This window comes from Centropristis striata, chromosome 10 (genome assembly GCF_030273125.1).
Source record: "Centropristis striata isolate RG_2023a ecotype Rhode Island chromosome 10, C.striata_1.0, whole genome shotgun sequence".
Lineage (NCBI taxonomy): Eukaryota > Metazoa > Chordata > Actinopteri > Perciformes > Serranidae > Centropristis > Centropristis striata.
This window is the reverse complement of record NC_081526.1, coordinates 7,308,311-7,314,963: the sequence shown is the minus strand read 5'-3', so window position 1 is coordinate 7,314,963 and position 6,653 is coordinate 7,308,311. Positions and strand designations below refer to the sequence as shown.

At 35.2% G+C, this 6,653-nt stretch overlaps 1 protein-coding gene across 1 annotated transcript in view; it reads right to left on the bottom strand.

Annotated features, from left to right (window-relative positions):
• Positions 1 to 5,177: 5,177 nt before the first annotated feature.
• Positions 5,178 to 6,653, bottom strand: part of fmnl2a (formin-like 2a) — a 91,391-nt gene continuing 89,915 nt past the window's right edge. Inside the window, 1 exon segment of the mRNA XM_059342981.1 lies at positions 5,178 to 5,313. The gene's annotated coding sequence lies outside the window, so the exon portion shown is untranslated.

Here is a 6,653-nt window from a genome sequence, read left to right as displayed (position 1 = left end):
AATAACCGATTATTGTTCGATTAATCGAATAATTGTTGCAGCTCTACTTGTGTATTTCTTACATTTATGAGACAGACGTACCTGTGGAACCCTCTGGTTTGTGCATGCTGCTCTGCAGGATCTAACCAGGATCTCTAATAATAACTGACAGTGTTTCATTAATAGACTGGAAGGCACCAAGGCCAAGCTCCTTCCTGCAATGTCAGCAAAAGTGAGAAATAATGAACGTATCCACGCCAAGATACAAATCCGCTCCAAAAATTTTAATGGGTTCTTCCTTGGCTCATGCTGCACCCTTTCAACAAGTTCCATTAAATCAGGCCAGTCGTTTTTCTATAATCCTGCTGACAAACTAACAAACATAACCTTCATGGAGTAATAAGCCAGCAGCTAGGAAAAGTAATCCATGGGGGATCAATCATAGTTCTATTCATAAACGCATTTATGATGTGTTATAATTACTTCCAGCCAGTTTATGAGGTATACCTAGCTAAAACTAATGCAGGCTGATAAAACAGTGCTGCAGAGAATTCAAATATTATTGTTCACTTATGTTTTACGGAGGTCTTGATTGAACTTTATGCTAATTTTGGACACTTATGTAAAATGTGTCCACTAATGAAAACTAATGTCCAAACCATTTGTGTCAGCAAAGGTGGATCTCCCAGTTGAACACAATACAACCACATACCTTAGCATCCATAATAACTACAGGTACATCTAAAAAAAATTAGAATATCATGAAAAAGTTCAATATTTTTGGTCAATCATTTCAGAAAGAAGTGAAAGTCATACATTATATAGATCCATTACACATAGAGTGAAATATTTCAAGCCTGTTTTTTTTGTAAATTTGATGATTCTGGCTTAGAGATAATGAAAACACAAAACTTGTGGCTCCATTCTGACTGTTTTCTCTTATTTTGGCCGACAATGGCTCTTCTGTCAGTAAAGGTTACTGACCCCTAGTCTAAGCAATCAAAAAAACCCACAAATACCTGATAATTATAGTAAAAATGTACTATTATAAGTGACTCTTTATATGATAATCATGTTTATTTAGTTGCAAGGTTTACCAATGAAACTGATCTTTTTTTTGTAGATATTTGATCTTGCTTCCAAACATTTGGCCTGTAGTGTACATTGCTTTAACAGGTTCTGCTCTTAATGTAATAATTCAACAGAAACCTTCCATTTCATAGACAAATTGTCAGAAAAACTGACTTTCTGCAGTGGTGTTATTAACCAACTAATGACTTATTAAACCTGTTTCAGAAAGAAGAAAAATTCCCATTGTAACACAGTTTTATATTCAATGTAAATAGTTTATTTGATCATATTCGTTGAAAATCTCATATCACCTAATTCTTAAAAAAAAGCTTGTTATTTTGTAATGAGCACAAACTGCCTAAAATACATTTCTGGTGAAAGTAAAAAAAAAAATCATGCCAGTATTATCCAGTTAGAGGAATGTCACTATTACAGACGGTGAAGTTGAGAGAAGAGATGAACGGCAGCACGTGGAGAGAATTACAGGAGAAGAATCACCGAGCCACAAAACCAGCAGGTCAACTAGTGGAAACTAGTTTTATTAGACACAATGTTTAACCCATAAGAACCCACAGTGACACACGTGTAACAAACACTTTAATTTTCCTGAATCTCCCATATTCAGCTTTATGCTTCACCTTAACTCATTAAATCCCTAAGCTAAAATGTAGCTGTGACTGGAAACAGAAATGTGAAAAAGTAGCTAATTTCAAAAAGCTTATTTTTTGTTAAGAGGCTAAGTTTAAACCCATTTATCAATTCTAATCTTTTAATAGGGTGTCCTGTATTACATTTAACCTGTTCTGACCATATTTCCTGAACAAATTAATATAAAACAAGTAACAAAAATATCACTGAGACGTTCAGTATATGTCACTTCGGGTTTTTAACCTAAAAATCGTCATGGAAAACCTGATGTGACGTATTTGTCACAATAACAAAAATGGTAATAAGCCACTCAATTAATTTCACTGTTTAAATTATTTTATAGTAATATATACCCTGCTGTTCAATTATAATTAAATAATTCTATCCTATCCTGTCACAATTTTGATATATGGTGTAGAGATGCAAAGACAAAGGAAAATTTGTGTTTCTGTAAGAAGAAAAGGTGTCTAGTTTAGAGATAATATCATAAATATAAATTCCATAAACACTCAAGGTAACATATATGTCAAATCACAGATCTTTGACATTTAGGGGGTTGTATTTTTTCTTTTAAACACATCAGAAATGTTTTCTATGTGGTCCACTTGGTCTCTGGTATATCCCCCATCATTTTCCTTTAAGGATAACTGGGTCTGGGTTCTTATGGGTTAAATCTGAAAAATGTACCACTCATACTTGAAAATCAGAGCGTGCTGCATGTTTTTTGCAGCTGGTTTTGATGCAGCGGTGACACAAACACAAGTAAAGTCAGTGATCTGCTGCCTGACTGTGAGACGTTATGATTTAACACTACTGTAGATTCTGGCTGCATTTGGCTTAATTAAATATACAAAACATGGAAACAAAAACTATAAGTTAAAATAACATTCAAGTTGTATAGCACAAGGCAATGAAAACTTTTTGTTTAAACAATATGTACAATATTAACCATCTGGTAACGTGAATTAAGTAAAAGAAAACATGTAGCAAAATATCTGTACATTTAGGAAACTTTTTTGTGTTGTGTACTTTGTTTTTAATGACACATTTGATGAAAACATGAGCTTAAAAGGAATCCTTTCAGTGGTTAAATACTATACATTAAAATTACAATAAAGTGAGTAGACACAGTAGCCTGGAATATAATTATTCTGTTAAAAAAAAAAAAAAAAGCAGACAGAGATGAAATGCAAAAGTGTATCCAGTTTTGACAACGACACCATCCGGTAGGATTCAGTATCTTTTGTGCAGTTTTTTTTTGGTAGAAAATGTGTTTTATGTTGCTTTACAAGCTTGTTTACTCGTAATTTAGTCATACTTTGTTCCCAGACACCAGACAAACTGCTGTGCTGCTACAGAAATGCAACATTTTAAATGGACGGTGGAGTTTTATGTGAGCAGGCGGCCTACTTCTAGGCATTAAGAGATAAAAAATTCAGGCTGGATCCATTAAGAACTGAAGTAACAAATTCTGAAAGAGAATGGAGAGAGGCCTGATATATACAATTCACATTAGCACGGCTTTGTTTTGAAATGGTTTTCATGTCTGTTTCATTCATTCTTCATCATCCTTACATTTACTTTAGTACAAATATAGAGTTTCAATTTCTCTTCTGATCACCTGCTTACAGAAGCCCCGAGAGGTAAGTGAGAAAAAAAAAAAAATTCTGGTGATCCATTTTCTCCGTCATCTGAAAAGTTTTGTCAGGATCTTTGTGTTTTGTTGTTGTAATTCTCATTTCGGCCACTAGAGGCATTAGTGCACCACTTTCTTGTATTCTTCATTGACCTAAAAACATTTTTTTATTTGTTTTATTTCTCCATTTATTTTATTTTATAGCCAAAATAAAGACATGACAGTATTAGTAGTAGTTTTATATAAACTGCTAATTAGGGATACACGATACTAGCTCGAATAGCTGTATCAAGAATTGGTGAAAATAAAGCTGATCTATAAGATTAAATTCTACGTTTATATACATTATATACTGATATTTTAATTCCTGTTTAAATTTGACCAATTTAATTATGCACTTTAAATGTTTACACTTAAATCGTTATTCCTGTTAAGATCCAAGATTTTTACCAAGATGCTACTGCCCGATTTATTTTATGAATAAATAATGACATTTGTATCTACAGTCATGGAAAAAATGATTAGACCACCCTTTTTTTCTTCAATTAATTGTTCATTTTAATACCTGGTACAACTAAATGTACATTTGTTTGGACAAATATAATGATAACAACAAAACTAGCTAGAATAGAGTTTAATTTAAGAGCTGATATCTAGACATTTTCCATGGTTTTCTTGATAATAACTAAAATCATTATCAAGAAAACCATGGAAAATGTCTAGATATCAGCTCTTAAATTAAACTCTTATGAGCTATTTTTGTTGTTATCATTATATTTGTCCAAACAAATGTACCTTTAGTTGTACCAGGTATTAAAATGAACAGGAAACTGACGAAAACAAGGGTGGTCTAACAATCTTTTCCATGAACCAAGAATTTCAAAGTATCAAGAATTGGTGAAAATAAAGCTGATCTATAAGATTAAATTTTATGTTTATATACATTATATACTGACATTTTAATTCCTATTTAAATTTGACCAATTTAATTCTGCACTTTAAAGGTTTACACTATAATTATTATTCCTGTTAATATCCCAGATTATCACCAAGATGCTGCTGGCCGATTTATTTTATGAATAAATAATTACATTTTGTCTTACCAAATTAGGAACACCTTTATAAAGCCTGAAACTATTTAGATCAGACTTAGAAAATGGATCAGTGCAATTTTTTTATTTTTATCTCACTTGCCTTCAGGGCTTCCGTACCTTTTCCGTGCCCGATCATCAGCCCTTTAAGTCAAAGTTGAAAAACCTCATGAGATGTAAGAAAAGAACAAAAAAAGGTGCCGGTTGAGCACGTCTGTATTTAAGAGGAATGGAAAAGAGCACCGGAATGTACCGAGATACTACGGAGTGTCAAAGTCGACACTAAAGGATGTTTGTAACAGCTAAAGGGAACGCCCCCCGTACATTCTACATTCTGTTTCCATGGAAGCATCTCTTCTTCACGTGGCTCTTAAGGCCACAGCATGTCCACTTTTACACATCTTTAGAATTAAAGCCAGGTCAAGTTGTATTGCTTGAAGAAGGGGAATATTAAAAACATTCGTCAGACGAACAGAAGACGTGACATTAGCCCACAAAAATAAGTTCAGGCACTTGGCTTGTCTAAGGTTTGTGAATCAACCTTTCAGACACTTTAGATTCAGTCCTTCATGGTGAAAAGCTGCTACTATACCACAGACACGGAGTATTCTTATGTAATATATATACATATTCATCTTTATGGTTGCTACACTCGTCATCTTTCGCTTATCGTCCTTCACTCTGCATCAAACCTTCTGTCTCTCTTTCTCGTACACACATCCTCGCCACCCCCTCCCCCTCCCCCTCCCCCTCCTCCGGCACGTACACTGCTCCCTTGTCACATGACCACTTCGCCGTTGTTCACCGGCCGCAGGTTCTGATCATCAAAGCGTCTCCTGACGCTCCTCCGCACAGCGTCTGCTCGCCTGTAAGGCTGATTCCTCAAATCTGAGAGGGAAGAAGGGGGGGTGGGGGGGTTGGGGTGAATAAAAGAGCTGTCAGTCATCTTGTCGAGGGGTTTTGATGAGCCCACATGCTCAGAGTGCTGGCAGCCTGTCTTTCAAAGCAGCGTGAGTTCTACACAGAAAAAAAAAAAAAAAGCCTTGCAGGTCAGCTGTCTCTTGGTATTAGCACTGAGAAAGGCCACAGGGTTTGGACATGGAAGTAGAAAACCTTCTTGTGCAACCAAGATTCAGCCATAAAAAGGGAGAATAAACTACTGGAAAGATGTTTTTTTTTTATCGTTAGACATTCAATTTCACTATTATAAAGGAGATGAAAGAGGAGACAGGAAGAGAGGTAGGTGGAGCCTAAATAAGAAGGTAATAAAGGAGGTAATAAAGAGATGCTTGCCAGGTTTGGGACACATCCACCACTACAGGTGTGCTACTGGAGGAGTTCCTTACCCTCGAGTAGACATTGGGAAATTTAGTAATATTATTCTTCTTTAGGGCTAGATGAAGAGAAGACAAAACGGAGGTTAAAATGGAGGAGGAGGGAGCTGACCACAGCATGTCAGCCCGACATATTCACACTGGCTGGCTACAGAGAGCACTGCGAGAGCAAAGCAACGTGGCAGCAGGCTGCATGGGGGAGGCCAGAGGGAGAGGCAGGAGAGCAGACAGAGCTGGAGGATGTTAACTGAAGAGCTGCAAACACTAATCAATTCATCCATTAGTTGTCTGATGTTACATTATTTGACTTTTAAGCTGTTTGAGTCATTTTTTAAAGGTTGGAAAAGTGAAAAATTGCTAGATTCCAGCTCCTTAAATCAGGTTTCTTGTGGTTTTTTACAATGTGCTGAATAATAATCAAAAAATTAATTGGGCCTTAATTGGAATTAAAATGTCTTAAATCAAGCTTTCAAAAGTCTTAAAAATCAAAAGATATGGGAAGTAGGATCTCAAAATACTTGGGGACATTATTTCTGTTGAGTAATTTACCAAATGTCTCGTCTCCACAAGGCCACAAGTTAAAAAAGTCAGTGTTTTATGTTACAATAAACGTTTGAGCAAAGTTTCCCTAACCCTAAATTATTGGTGTGGGTTCATGTTTTTCTTCTTTTTTGGCCCTAAATTTTTGCTATTGTAAAATTGGTCTTAAATTTCACTCCAAATGGCTGTAGGAACCCTGCAAATGTGAATATTTTCTGTCTCTTTAACTTTACTTCTACTTATGACAGTAAAATTAATATCTCAGTAAACTGAGTTGTGGACAAAAGTCTTAAAAATAAATAAAAAGACATGGTTTCAGACATGATTCAATTTTGTTTTTTGTAAAATTGGTGT